Source organism: Cervus canadensis, chromosome 16 (assembly GCF_019320065.1).
Source record: "Cervus canadensis isolate Bull #8, Minnesota chromosome 16, ASM1932006v1, whole genome shotgun sequence".
Lineage (NCBI taxonomy): Eukaryota > Metazoa > Chordata > Mammalia > Artiodactyla > Cervidae > Cervus > Cervus canadensis.
This window is the reverse complement of record NC_057401.1, coordinates 62,019,627-62,035,892: the sequence shown is the minus strand read 5'-3', so window position 1 is coordinate 62,035,892 and position 16,266 is coordinate 62,019,627. Positions and strand designations below refer to the sequence as shown.

The window sequence follows — 16,266 nt, the reverse complement described above, 5'->3', positions numbered from 1 at the left end:
GAAGCGTGGCACTGAGTGACAGCTAGTGTGTATAAGAGGTTCAGGACGCTGGGCAGCATGTAGGAAACGCTCCACCAACACTAGCTGCCTGGATGGGCCTAGAGACGGTCATACAGAGTGGAGTAAGTCAGAAAGAGAAAAACAAGATCACAGATTAACAGATACGTGCGGAGTCTAGAAAAATGGTGCAGGTGAACCTATCTGCAAAGCAGAAACAGAGACACGGATGAAGGGAACGTATGGTCACCAAACGGGGCGAGGGGGGCGTGGGATGAATTGGGAGATTGAGGTTGGCATATATGCACTGCTTATACTTGTATACTCTGTATAGGGCTTCCCTGGGAGCTCAACTGGTAAATATCCACCTGCAATAATGCTAGGAGACCCTGGTTCCATTCCTGGATCCGGAAGATCCCCTGGAGAAAGGACGGGCTACCCACTCCAGTATTCTTGGGCTTCCCTGGTGGCTCAGAAGGTAAAGAATCTACCTGCAATGCGGGAGACCTGGGTTCAATTCCTGGGTTGGGAAGATCCCCTGGAGTGGGGCATGACAACCAAGTCCAGTATGCTTGCCTTGAGAATCCCCATGGACAGAGGAGCCTGGTGGGCCACAGTCCATGGGGTCACAAAGAGTCAGACACAACTGAACGACTAAGCCCAGCACATCCTATGTATAAAACTAAGGAGAACCTATTGTATAGTGCAGAGAACTCTACTCAATGGGGCGACCTAAATGGGAAGGAAAGCCAAGGAAGAGTGGATATACACAAATGTACAGCTGATTCAGTTTGCTGTATAGCAGAAATTAACCCTACATTAAACAGCAACAATACTCCAATTAAAAAAAAAAAGATATCAGTTGTTAAGCACAAACAAGTCTGGGACTATTCTAAAATAAAAATTAAAATGACCTCGTATTGGCCACTACCTGGGGTTACAACTGAAGGAAAACCTGGAGGTATATCTTGATGACTTTACTAAAAAAAAAAAAAAAATACAATCAGGGTGAGTGAACAAAGTAGTCACAGATACTCACCTGTAAAATATTTCTAATAATGAATTAAGAATGAAAAATTTCATCTTAAAATGTTTTACTTTTATTCACTGTACATAATAGTGGTTCTCAGTTCTCACAGGAGGAAAGGCTATTTTTAAAAAGGTAGGCACTCATATAGTTGGGGTGATTCACAAGGCTACAGAATAGGTTTTTATTTGCTAGGATTTTCTCCAATGAGGTACAATAAACATGAGATACAAAACATGTAAACCTAACATCCTCTCTTCAAGGAAACTCCTTGGGTAAAGCCTGAAGTTAGCCAAGCCCATCACCCAGGTTTCAAGCTAAGAGAACGAGGACTTTTCTAAAATGATTTAGAATTGGTATATTCTATATCGATCTACACCTACACATCCGTAAAATTTCATTAAGCTGTTAAACTGTCATCCTAACATTCATGCGCTTTGCTCATGTAAGATGCACCTCAAAAAAAGAGAAAAATTTATGTTAATAAGGAAAGGACCAGTGCAGATTCCATACGAAAAACCACAGGTGTCTCATCAACTTTTTCCTAAACATAGTTTTGATCAAATCTGCAGTACCGCTACCCTGCACTGTCTATGCACTGACCGTTAGACAGGGAAACAAACATTTAAGAGAATGGCCTCAAGCAGGACTTTGGGGCCAGAGAAAGGGAAGCTGATGGCCCAAAGAAGGTGACTTTCTTCGGAGAAGAAAGTAGCCGGATTCTGACTATGATTTCATGTGGAGCTTACTGGACTTGAAGAAGCATCCAAGTGACATGTGGGAGCAAAGACCCAAGAGGAAGGACAGTCCATTGTCCTCACCTGAGTGACACAGTGTGAGATGAAAACTCTCTAAAGGAAGGTGCCTTCTGGAAGAAAAAGTAGAGATTCAATTTGGGGATATTTCTGGGATGGAAGGGAGATCCAGGATGTTAGCTCAAATTGGTATTGTCAACTCAACATTCCACCAGCTCACACTCAACGAGTCCTCTCTACACCACGTACTGTCATCCCTGAGACGGAAATGTACAACCAGCGACTCCAATGATGTCACATCCGGTGGGACAGACGGCCCCTCTCTCCAACTCCCAGCCTTCTCCCTGCTGAAGTGAGCTGACCTGATCCATTCCAGTTACTACTGCGGCTTAACTGCTTACTGCTGGAATTCAGCCCTGAATTCCAAACAGCAGTGTCTTCTTGTAGCTCAGTGTTACGGGTGAGGAATTTGGGCAGGGATCAGCTGGGAGGTTCTTTTGCTCCAGGTGGCATTGCTGGAGGTCAGGTGCCAACACTCAAATGGACATTGGACGAGTACAGAGGGTCCAAGCCAGCTTCTCGCATATTTGACAGCTGACGTCAGAGCTGGCAGGAAGGAGGGGCCGCAGACCGGAGTGCGTACATGGGGCCCTTCAGCAGGGTGGTCTCAGGGCAGTCAGACCATTGACACAGCAGCTCATGGCTCCCAGAGAGGAAGTTCTGTAGGACAAGGGAAGCTGCATGTCTGCTGGGACCCAACCTCAGCCCTCAAATAGCTTACATTACAGGGTGGGGAAGACAGACCAGGATAAAAAAAAGTGCATAGGGTGTTTTCAGATATTAATCAGTAGCATGTAGAAAAATAAAATCTGGGGATAGGGTATAGAATAAACTTCCTAAGTGTTACTCGCTCAAGTCATGTCCAACTCTGTGACCCCACGAACTGCAAGCCTGCCAGGCTCCTCTGTCCATGGAATTCTCCAGGCAAGAATACTGGTATGGTTTGCCATTTCCTCCTCCAGGGTAAAAACTTCCTAAAAAAATACTCTAAGCAATTGTCATTTCTCTACCCCAAATTTCCAATGGCTTTCCTATATCTACTCAAAGAAATTCAAATTATTTTTGATGTCCTCTAGGACACCCAAATATAGCAGTCAAACCAGAGAATTGAGGACCCTGCCGCGTGCTCACTAAGGCTGCTTTTCTTCATAGCTTTGCCACTGCAGTTACTTCCTCCACCACGTGCCCTTCCTTCTTGTGATCCTGTCCTGCCTTGGAAGCACTGTCTCCATGAAATAGTCTTAGTCCCAAAAGCTCATACAACGCCTTCCTCTTTTGGATTGCTCTGTGGGGGAGACAGTCAGGTAAAGAATGTTCCTTTATGTACCATGCTAAATAAAACAGAGAGACACAGCTCACTCCTGTCCCAGGCCACGTCTCACTTCTGTGCGTCTGTCTGCCTGTGCTCCGACGTCATCCACATGATGGATGGGGTGTCAGGACGGCTTCAAGTTGCAACGCCTGAGCTCTGGAATGGACCCCATTACAGCTCCGGGTCTATATATAGATCCCACCAACAAAGATCTCTGTGTCCTTGGGAACATTACACAACTTCTTTGGGTCACACATCCCTCAACAGCAAAGTGGGAGGCTTGGTCACAACCAGTTCAAAGGGCAAAGGCACCCAGAATGGGGCTCACCCCACCATATGCAACACGGAAGGATCGCTCTCTTCACTGTCTCCATCACAAAGCTGTGGATATTGAATAAACCCTCGCAAAACTGAGGCCCAGTGCCAGAAAGAATGTGATGATAGCATCAGGACTACAGAGGACCTGGGCAGTCATACAGTGGAGAAAACCCACACAGTGCCATGGGGAAAGTATAAATGTACGGACCATGAAAGTGAACGTTGCTCAGTCGTGTCCAACTCCTTATGACCCCATGGACTATACAGTCCATGGAATTCTCCAGGCCAGAATATGGCAATGGGTAGTCTGGGTAGTCTTTCCCTGCTCCTGGGGAATCTTCCTAACCCAGAGGTCGAACCCAGGTCTCCTGTATGGCGGGCAGATTCTTTACCAGCTGAGCCACAAGGGAAGCCCAAGAATACTGGAGTGGGCAGCCTTTCCCTTCTCCAGCAGATTTTCCCAACCCAGGAATTGAACCGGGGTCTCCTGCATTGCAGGCGGATTCGTTACCCACTGAGCCATCAGGGAAACCATAAGTACCATACTTTGTTTCAAAAGTCAACCTCACAAGCATGTTTATTCACGCAATTTGTGATTTAAACACCATCTTTTTACTGACTCTAAGGGACACAGAAGTCAATTCAAAGGAAAGTTGAATTAGATCTCAAATTCACGGACCTCAGCTGGGTACCACAAAGCCCTCTGCTGGGTTTCCCTGTGACACTTCTCTGCATCCATCCTGTCTCCTCCCAGATTCACTGCATGCTGCCGGCAGGTCCCCGCCTGTTCATGAGCCCCTCCATCACCTGGACCACCTGTAACAGCCTCTCAGCTGGCACCCACTCTACCAATGCAAAAAACCACAGGTACCAAAAACATAAATGTCTATCTACTAATCCAGCCTCCATGCAGAATCACACAGAGAATCCCACTTAATAGAGAATCACTATTTACACCATGAATGTCTGACGCCGAAAAGAACTAAAATGAAGCAAAGCAAATATACTGAACATAATCTCACCAATTTGATGATTCAGAAGCCACTTTTGGATTTTTAGGTATTTTCAGTAAGAATTGCCACCACTTACCATTTTAGTTTTAAACTATCACTAATAAAATGTCAAATAATTTGATTCTCTTGTAGCTACATTTGACAATCTGCCTTTTTATTTTTTTTTAAGAAAGAGGGAAAATATTTCCTAGGAGAGATAGGAAGTGTCAAATACATTAGTTATTAACTTCAATAGGTGTGAGTAAAACAGCAATATTGGGAATGCCATTGAATCAAGAATTTAAAACTTGGCGACTGACGTAGGATTATCAATCAGTAGCTGAAAAACACAATTTGGGGACTGGCATGTTTGTTACTTTCATCTGCCAGTATTTTTAAAACATTTTCATTAATTAGCCTCAGAGATTTATGACTCTCTTCCAAGTGTTATTCAACTGCTACTTGAAAATAATAAGGTTAGGCAGAGTAAGATGCAGTGTTTGGGTCCTTATGCCGTTGTTAATTAAAACACATTAAGTCTAATCGAATACTCGGGCCGCATTTTGTAGACAATCCTGCTGATCCATCTATTCGCCAACTTGCTCTTTTAAAGGAGAAACAGCTAATGTCAACAAACTGCCATCAAAATATGCCCACGCCATAAACCAACTGACAGGAAAAGCATCTTTACCGAAACCATCCATCCCTTCCTCCCATTAACAGTTCAAATCATACACAAGAAACCCCCTTGTCCTTCAGTGCATCCCCCCTTCCTTCTCTGGGGGATCCTGACAATGCTTCAAATGTTCAAGGATGATGATTTCCATGAAAAGAAGCTAAGGTGTGAGATCTGAACAGAAATCGTTTCTGTTATTAGCAATCAATTAAAGTTTAAAATGTGTATTTCAAAATAACAATGAAACAGTTTTTAGACTGCCTGGGCAGCATAACCAACATTCTATATCACATCAATAAATTCACAACAAAGATGCATGCAAGCATTTACCTAATAAATCCCACTCCAAAATTGGCAGGACCTTTTATTTTAATTTTGGAAAAATGCTCAGTTTTCCCATAAAGAGCCACACACAAAGGAATAACTCAACTAAAAGTTCCAAGTCTTTAGAAAAACATGATTTGATTAGCTTGGAAGCTACATTTAATTCTGAGATGTGCCAGAGGCACATATGTGGAAACATAATCAGAGCTTTGAGACAGTTTATAAAATAAATAAAAGCTACAGGAAGGCAAAATACTACCCTGAATTATTATGCTACTAAGAATGTAATTAAAAGGTTGCACATTCTTAGCACAATATACATTATCCCTAAAAATACTCAGAATGTTCTCTAAGACAAACTGGGTGATGTGTATTAAGACAGAGCTTGCTGCGTGCCCCTAGGATCAATCCTTAAATTTCTAGGAAAGGGAAAATAACCTCAATTTTTGCTAACCCAACCCAAAAACTATATTATCCACTTCCCTTCCAGGTAAGCGTGATCATCTGGCCAATGAGAGGTGGGTAGAAGTGTCGTAAGGTCTCTCCTAGAAAGCACCTTTGATTTGTTTGTCCTCCCACCCCAGGTTTATTGAGATATGGTATGTGTGCTCAGTCACGTCTGACTCTTTGTGACACGATGGACTATATATAGCCCACTAGGCTCCTCTGTCTGTGGGATTCTCCAGCCAAGACTAGTTGAGTGGGTTGCCATTTACTTCTCCAAGGGATCTTCTCAACCCAGGGACTGAACCCATGTCTCCCAAGTGTCCAGCATTAGCAGGTGGATTCTTTACCACTGACACCTGGGAAGCCCTTATTGAGGTATAAATGATAGATAAAATTGAAAGATACTCAGAAGTACACGTGGTGGTTTTAGAAAGATTTTTTTTATCGTGGTGATTTGACACATGTGTATGTTGTAAAAGGATTCCCTGAATCTAATTATCACTTCCATCTCCTCACATTTTTTTTCTGAGAACATTCAAGCTCTACTTTTTAGCAAATTTCAATTATACAATACAGAGTCATCAGCTGTAGTCAGCACGTTTTACTTTGGATCCTCAGACCTCACTCATTGTACAGCTGAAAGTTTGTACCCTTTCACCAACTTCTCCCTATCTCCTGCACCCCCCACCCCGACAACCACTTTTCTACTCTTAAGATGGTGACTTTTTAAAAAATTCCACATATAAGTGATACCATGCAGTATTTTTCTGTCTGGCTTATCTCACTTAGCATAATGCTCTCGAGGCCCATCCATGTTGCAAATGGAAGGATTTCCTTCTTCATAGCTGATAATATTCTCTGTGTGTGTACAGAAAAATCATATTGTCTTTATCCATTCATCTATCAACAAACAAGCAGATCACCTTTGTATCTTAAACTGAAACTGAAGTCGCTCAGTTTGCAACCCCATGGACTGTAGCAACCCCATGGACTGTAGCCTGCCAGACTTTGTATCTTGGCTATTGCAAATAATGCTGTGAGGTACATGTGAGTCGATCAGTCATGTCCGACTGTTTGTGACCTCATGGACTGTAGCCCACCAGTCTCCTCTGTCCATGGGATTCTCTAGGCAAAAATACAGGAGTTGGTTGCCATTCCCTTCTCCAGAGGAATCTTCCTGACCCAGGGATTGAACCCAGGTCTGCTGCATTGCAGGCAGATTCATACCATCTGCTCCACCAGGGAAGCCCCTGTGATGTACACAGAGGTGCATGATCTTTTCAAATCAGTGTTTCTGTTTTCTTCAAGTAAACACCCAGAAGTAGAATTGCTGACTTGTATGGTCATTCTATTTTAATTTTCTGAGGGACCTCCATATTGTTTCTCATACTGTGTGTACTAAGTCATATTCCTGCCAACAGTGCACAAGGGTTCCCTTGACATCTCCTGTCTTTGTGACAGTAACCATTCTAACAGGTGTGAAGAGATATCACACTGTAGCCTGGACGTGCATTTCTTTGACAATTAGTGATTCTGAGCACCATTTCACGTATCTGTTGGCCACTGCCTGTCTGCTTTAAAACAAATGTCTATTCAGATTGTCTGCTCTCATTTCCAACAGGGCTGTCTTGTTTTGCTTCTTTTTCTGTTGAGTTGTAAGAACTTTTACAAAAATATATTTTTAAGATTAACTCCTTATCTTCCAGTAAGACTCTATGCAAAGAGTCTCCCTATTAGCCTGGGATGCACCACGGTGGCCTGAGGTGGAGCTGTGGCCTCGGAGCATGCTGGGAACAGGAAGCAGTTTGCGGCAAGGAGTCAGGTCTCTGCAGGGTCCTAAAGCCTCCTCCCCAGCTTCGGATTCCTAACTCGGGACCTCTCTGTAGTGTGACAGAGACAGTCTATCCTGCTGTGTAAACGTCTGTGGTTTGACACCGTCTCTCCTCTTAAATGCAGTGGAACCTAACTTTAAATGGTGGTGGTGATGCATGAAGGAAGAACTGAAAATGTTCATTGCCTTTCTAGATCCCAACCATCATCACGCCCAACTCCTTCCTTCAAGCCGGTGTCTCCTCCCTGCCCCCTTCTAAAGAAAAAGAGACTGGGGACATTTTAGTAAGCACCAAGTAATCCCATAAGAAATACAAGCTCATGTTTAGAAAGTCTACAATAACAACAACAACAACTGAACCTGAGTCAGAACAAGACATTTAAGGTGCATGAAGGAAAAAAATCAACCACAAGTGAACCTGAACTTAGGCTGCTGTCCTTGACAACTTCATTTTGAAGGCACTCTTACAAAACAAGCTAATCATTATTACTAATCAAATAGTATGCACCAAGGACATTATTAAGTATAAACTTGTAAGATAATAACTCAAGTCCTAATTTTGATAATGCTAAATATTTATATTTAAATCCAAAACGCGAACAAAACATTTATAAGTTTATGGCTAGTATACTTTATATTTCAAAGTAAAAGGACCAAGTAAATGTTTCCAACATTCTTAGTATTAGAGGCAAAGGGTCCTTGCTTACCAACTGTGCTAACTATAGTTTTCAAAGATAGCCCTCTAGGTGGAACGGAAGTAAACCTTCATTTCTGCAAAGAAAAATTACCTCTTAAATTGCTACAGATAGTGCATTCAAATTATTTCCCTTGTTAATGCTACATGCTGTTAATGTTTTATGTCATGTCAACAGTTTTAGATTTATTTTTCATTTACATGCTCATATAAACACAATAAGAAGGACAGCCCATCCTCTCTTGAGGTCAAACGAAGAACACATGTTGATCTCAACTGGGAAGTTGCCAATACTATTCTTAGAAAAAAAAGGTAGCCATTTCTAAATTGCTGCTACTAAAAAAGGTCACCTGTGTAGACGTTAATTAGGTTAGAAAAGACAAATCTCAAGGTTTCTCTAAAATATAAGGTAGGGGGTTAAAGTGAACAACTAGAATGAGAAATAACAATACACTTCCATTAGCATGTGTACATCTATGAAAGTAAACACCAGTCTTATAAGAGTTCCAACTTTCCCTGCCTATTATACTTGGGATAGCTTGGGCTAGGGCTCAGCCAGTGTTCACTCTGCTCCATCTCATCTCCCCTGGGGGCAGAGGATACGGTCCCATGGGTGTGGGGCTCAGCCATGTGACTTGCTTTGGCCAATGAATTGCTATGGAATATGATGGGAGCAGTAGCATTAAATGTGCTTGCTGGTTTGGCTTGGCCCTTGTGCTCTGAGCATCCACCACAAGAAAATGCCTCCAGTAGCTCCTGATGGATGAAGAATGGAGATGCACATGAAACAGGTCTGAATGCACTCACAGCCTGGAGTGAGCACCAGCCAAGATAAGGCAAGATGAGCCATCACTGACTCAATGGACATGAGTCTGAGCAAGCTCTGGGAGTTGGTGATGGACAGGGAGGCGTGGCGTGCTATAGTCCAGGGGGTCACAAAGAGTTGGACACCACCGAGCGACTGAACTGAACTGAAGATAAGCCAACACTAGCCAACCCACAGTCTGAGTGAGAAACAGATTCATTTTTGTAAGCTTCAAACTCAGTCCATCCCTCCTCATCCTCCCACTTGGCAAGTCTGTTCTCTACAACTGAGCCAGTTTCTATTTCGTAAATAAGTTCCTTTGTGTCATATTTTAGATTTCACATAAAAGTGATATAGTATGATATTTGTCTCTCTCTGCCTTGTGTTAGTCACTCAGTCATGCCTGACCCTTTGAGACTGCATGGACTGTAGCCCACCAGGCTCCTTTATCCGTGGGATTCTCCAGGCAAGAATACTGGAGTGGGTTGCCATTTCCTTCTCCAAGGGATCTTCCCAACCCAGAGATAAAACCTGGGTCTCGTGCATTGCAGGCAGATTCTCTACCATCTGAGCCACCTATCTGTATTACTTCACTAAGTATGATCATCTCTAGCTCCATCAGAAACATATTCTTTATGATTTAAGCCATTGAGCTTGGGGTGATTTGTTTCTCAGTATCCTTGTGGCCACGGCTGACTGATCATCAAGACTCAAAGCTATTTGGTCAATCTCTGGAGTGACTGTTCTGTTCTACCCAAGCCAGCATCACAGTGGTCCTGCCCTTATTCAGCAATTAGGGCATAAGTCTTATTTCTTCAGAGAGAATACTTCCCTCCTAGCTACCTCAAAATCAAGCCCACCTGACTATTTTTTTGCTTGGTATACCAGCAAGTCTCAGGTAAAAGTCTGTGCTATATTATCTAGCTTTCTGTGATTGTTTTACTATTGTCTGATAATGCAATTATACTCCTTGGGCAGTATCAAGCTCCATGAAGTCACAGGCTTTTTCTTATATTTCTTTTCAGTTCAATTCAGTTCAGTCACTCAGTCGTGTCCGACTCTCTGACTCCATGGACTGCAGCATGCCAGGCCTCTCTGTCCATCACCAACCCCTGGAGCTTGCTCAGACTCATGTCCATCGAGTCGGTGATGCCATCCAACCATCTCATCCTGTGTCGTCCCCTTCTCCTCCCGCCTTCAATCTTTCCCAGCATCAGGGTCTTTTCCAATGAGTCAGTTCTTCGCAATCAGGTGGTCAAAGTATTGGAGCTTTAGCTTCAGTCCTTCCAATGAATATTAAGCACTGATTTCATTTAGGACTGATTGGTTTGATCTCTTTGCTGTCCAAGGGACTCTGAAGAGTCTTCCCCAACACCACAGTTCAAAAGCATCAGTTCTTTGGTACTCAGCTTTCTGATACACTGGGCTGGAAAATTAGGACTTGTGATCCAGAGGGCCAAAGCTTCAAGCAGACTGAATGCCATGGAACATGTGTCATTTTTTCCTAAACATGGGGGGAAAAATAAAGGGGTATCTATAAAAATATAGGTTATGTGTTAGGAATACATCTGATCCAACTCTTCCACATCAGCAAATTATCTGAAAATGCAAGTAAATATTTCTTCCTCATTACATAATACTACTGTATGTAATAGTTTATTATCACCATTAATAATTTAAAAGTCTAACATGAAATATTCAAAACCAGTATGTTATTATAAATAAGATTAAAGACCAATTCTTTTCTTGGTCCAAAGTTCATTAATCAGAAACATACTCCTTTCTTTCCTGCTCTTTTTCTAGTCTTAACTTATCATAAACACTCTGATAACTTAAGCAGCAGTGAAACAGTACCAGAGTACTCCACAGTATTGAAGCCTCTCTATGACCATAATTACTGTCACCAGTTCAGTTCAGTTGCTCAGTCGTGTCCAACTCTTTGCGACCCCATGAACCACAGCACGCCAGGCCTCCCTGTCCATCACCAACTCCCGAGTTTACTTAAACTCATGTCCATCGAGTCAGTGATGCCATCCAACCATCTCATCCTCTGTCATCCCCTTCTCCTCCTGCCCTCAATCCCTCCCAGCATCAGGGTCTTTTCAAATGAGTCAGCTCTTCGCATCAGGTGGCCAAAATATTGGAGTTTCAGCTTCAGCATCAGTCCTTCCAGTGAACACCCAGGACTGATCTCCTTTAGGATGGACTAGTTGGATCTCTTTGTACTCCAAGGGACTCTGAAGAGTCTTCTCCAACACCACAGTTCAAAAGCATCAATTTTTTGGCATTCAGCTTTCTTCACAGTCCAACTCTCACATCCATACATGACCACTGGAAAAACCATAGCCTTGACTAGACGGACCTTTGTTGGCAAAGTAATGTCTCTGCTTTTTAATATGCTGTCTAGGTTGGTCATAACTTTGCTTCCAAGGAGTAAGCGTCTTTTAATTTCATGGCTGCAATCACCACCTGCAGTGATTTTTGAGCCCAGAAAAATAAAGTCAGCCATTGTTTCCACTGTTTCCCCATCTATTTGCCATGAAGTGATGGGACTGAATGCCATGATCTTAGTTTTACGAATGCTGAGCTTTAAGCCAACTTTTTCACTCTCCTTTTTCACTTTCATCAAGAGGCTCTTTAGTTCTTCTTCACTTTCTGCCATAGCACTGCTGAAAACATGATCAGCTGTGTGTGGAAACTAGAAACTTCCTCCACGTCATCTCTTAGAAGGATACATACTAGACATCACATAGGGCAGAAAGTGAGGATGCTAGCTTTGAAATAAAATACTTTGACTGGTTTTTACTCAGCTTCTTTTATTTATTTTTATCAATCAATCACTCAGGTTCATTTGTGGAAAAGGAGATAGCAACCCACTCCAGGATTCTTGTCTGTAGAATCCCGTGGATGGAGGAGCCAGGTGGGCTGCTGTCCATAGGGTCACACAGAGGCGGACACGACTGAAGTGACTTAGCATGCATGCATGCGTTGGAGAAGGAAATGGCAACCCACTCCAGTACTCTTGCCTGGAGAATCCCAGGGACAGAGGAGCCTGCTGGGCTGCCGTCTATGGGGTTGCACAGAGTCAGACGTGACTGAAGCGGCGCAGCAGCAGCAGCAGCAGCAGGTTCATGACTTTTAGGTTTTGACTTTTGCAAACACAGTCTTCTCGTTGGTATAGTGATGACTCAGTGACTATGAACACACCGCGTTCCCTTTTATCAGTTGGGCCATGCTTCTCAGCGTCAGAGAGAAATTAGAAAGCTTTCCACAGGAATAAACTACAGAAAGGAGGGACAGAATTCCTTAGCCAAGAAGCAGCCCTTGTGGATCCTGGGCCCTGGCGGTGGTGATGGACTGTCTGCACACTATCATCCCTTGCCTGCATCTTCCCTCCTTGAGGGTTTGACTTTGCATCCTTTCCCGTGAAGAGCAGAAGTCCTTCCCTTGGCCCCTTGAAGCTGGGCCGACCTGGAGTCTTGGGGAGGTCAGGAGGAAATGCAGAAGGGAGGGCTGGGCCGAGCCTGCCTGTTTTCTCAGAACCCTGCGAACGTGCCTGGAGCAGCCTGTGGGCGGAAGGATGGGCACGGAGTAGACAGACAAGGCCCCACAGGTGAGGGCATCTCCAACCATCCAGCCTGCAGCGGACCACAGACACGCGAGGGAACCCAGCCAAGACCAGAAGCCACTGGATTCTGGGGTGGTTTGTCTACCAAAGCTTTACTGATACATGGGGTCTTCATCCAAAACCTCAGCGTCTATTTCATAATATGCTGAAGCATCAGTGCAGAAGATGAGGAAGGTGAAATTCAAGTGGGAATATTCGATGAAAACAATCGACATCTGTTGCAGCCACGGAATTACCTGGAGAGACTGTTAAGACACAGACTGCTGGAAGCACACCTAGGATTTCCGCTCCAGTTGTTCTGGGGCGGGGCCTGACCATCTGCATTTCCAGCCGGCTCCCAGCTTTCGCTGAGGTTACTGCCATGGGTACCAAGCCACCTGATGCGAAGAACCAACTCATCAGAAAAGACTCTGATGCTGGGAAAGAATGAGGGCAGGAGGAGAAGAGGGCAACAGAGGATGAGACAGACATGACAGAGGATGAGACGGTTGGATGGCATCACCGACTCAATGGACTTGAGCTTGAGCAAGTTCCGGGAGATGGTGAAGGCAGGGAAGCCTGGCGCGCTGCAGCCCGTGGGGTCACAGAGTCGGGCATGATTTAGGGGTGAACAGCCACCACCACCACACACCGAGAGCCTTCTTCTACATGACCAAGTGCATTGCAGAGAAAAGATTCCCTTAGAGAATATACATCTCACTAAATGAACCGAATAAACGCATCTGTTTAAAAATCCTATTCGACAGGGAGACCAATCAGATTTCAACATAAAGAGAAGGAATTATACTTACTCTTCAGTCATGCTGGACAAAAATCAGCTAGGGCCATCAACACTTCATAAATTACCCCCAATGCAACAATTTATGGCTGTGTTTAAAACTAAGGGTTTTTTTTTCTTTTAAATGTAAATAATATGAATCACATTTTATGTTACAGCAGGGATGAACAGTGTTTCTGTATAAAATTAATATTTAAAATATGAAAATCACAGTAAGCAGAGATTTATTTCTTTGAGCCTGTTCATGATAATATTTCAGATATTATTCACGTTGCTGATGCCACACATGGTTTATGGAGTGTACACGATTCCATTTCAGATGTCTTACTTCGGTAAGTCAAACATATCTGCATTCTCTGAAGCTCTGAGAATCATTGGCAGAAATTCCTGACTTTTTTTCAGGCACATTAAACTATTTTCCATCCAGTCTCCTTCAGTCTCTGCATTTAAAAGATCATCAGTGTACACCGAATTCCTAAAACACACACATCTCTTCAAGGAAAATTCATTTTGTTCTATCAAAGACACAACTTATAATTTAGAAAACTGACTGACTTCAAAATAAACGTTTTGGCTCTGTTTTCATTTCAAATTAACAATTAATATAACTTAAGGCAAGGTTGTCTTTTCATTTCTCTTTTTTCCACTTTTTAAAAATGTTTTTATTTTTACACAGTTTTTAAAGGTTACTTTCCAATTACTACAGAACAGTAACTATATTCCCTATGTTGTATAGCACATCCTTGAGCTCATCTTACACCCGGGGTTTGTACCTCCCACACCCCCATCCCTAGGTGGTCTTTCTCCCATCCCACTGGTAACCACCAGTTGGTGCTCCAGATGTTTATTCTCTGGTTCTTTTATGTTACATTCACTAGCGTGTTGGGGTGAATACAGTTTGTTTTAGATTCCATATGTAAACAGTATCATACAATGTTTATCTTTCTCTGTCTGACTTACTCCACTTAACACAATGCCCTCCAAATCTATGTATGTTGCTGCAAATGGCAAAATGTCATCCTTTTTTATCACTGAGTAGCAGTCCATTGTATATCTACACGTCTTCATTATTTAAGGCAACTTTAAACTTCATTATTACATACACACTATCAACACATCTAAAGAATAAATTCAAAGTAAATGCTGTGTTTGTATAATGGGATTCCTTTCCTTCTCATAGAAACTATCAAGTATTTTATCTCAAGTCCTCATTTGTTCAGGATGGGAACAGCAGGCAGAATTATTTATCTTAAATTTTGTTTCTATGAACTAACCACTTATGTAATATATATTATACAAATGTGATACTTAACGTTATTATCACATTATATAATTATATGAAAGTGAAAGTTGCTTACTTGTGTCCGGCTCTTTGTGACCCCATGAACTATACAGTCCATAAAATTATCAGGGTCAGGATACTAGAGTGGGTAGCCTTTCCCTTCTCCAGGGAATCTTTCCAACCCAGGGATCAAACCCGGGTCTCCTGCTCTGCAGGCAGATTCTTTACCAGCTGAGCCACCAGGGAAGAGTACACAATTATAATTATATACTAGTATATTAAATTAAATTAAATTATATTAAATTAAATTAAAATGTATACTAGTATATAATTATAATATTGTTATAAATATATGGTTATATATATGTTATATATAAATAAATATATTTTATAAGTTATATATAAAATATTGCATATATCAAAGATAACATAGTAATTTATAAAACATACCTATTATGTAAATATGTGACTATATTTTTAATTGAATAGGTATTGGTATTATTTCAATTCTATGTAATAAGTAACATCAATACATATACTGGAGACTTTTCCCTAAAACACCCATAGTTTACGAACCTTTTCACCAGTGGTGATACAAATTTCAGTTGAATAATGTATAATCATGGATCTCTCATTTCAGACGACCTTTATATCTGATCTGTCTCTTGGCACACCTCAGAGTAAGTCTAGCCTCTTTAGGGACAGAATATCAACGTGACAACAATGTAAACTCGGCTGTAACAACCAGTTGTATTCTGTATTACTCTCAAAAGCATATTCGTTACTCTGTCATCACACAGCAGAGCCTAAGAAAAGACGGCAAATGTGGTGAAGTTTCCTGTGGCTAAAACGATAAAAGAATGAAACCTTATTTCACAAGTGCGGTAGAAAATATTAAAACTTCCTTGCAAAGCTTCCTGGAAGTATTCTCTGGAAACTTACAAATACTCTTTTGGACCGGAAGTTTCACTTTTTGTAACGTATATTATGAAATGCCTGTGTGTGCATATATACTAAGTTGCTCCAGTCATGTCCAACTCTTTGTGACCTCACAGACTGTAGCCCACCAGGTTCCTCAGTCTATGGGGTTCCCAGGCAAGAACACTGGAGTGGGTTGCCATGCCCTCCTCTAAGGGATCTTCCTGACCCAGGGATTGAACCTGCGTCTCTATGTCTCCTGCACCGGCAGGCGGATTTTTTATCGCTAGTACCACCTGGGAAGTCCCAAGAAATGACTATGAAAAAAAGCACAAAATATGCTCTGTGGGTAAGGGGAGGTTTTCACAGCACACTTATACTAATGAGAACATTTAGAATAAGCTGACTGAGCCACTGAGCAC

The 16,266-nt window shown here is 42.4% G+C and overlaps 1 protein-coding gene across 3 annotated transcripts in view; it reads right to left on the bottom strand.

Annotated features, from left to right (window-relative positions):
• ADCY2 (adenylate cyclase 2) overlaps positions 1–16,266 on the bottom strand; it is a 438,654-nt gene that overhangs the window by 371,475 nt on the left and 50,913 nt on the right. The gene's annotated exons all lie outside the window — the stretch shown is intronic.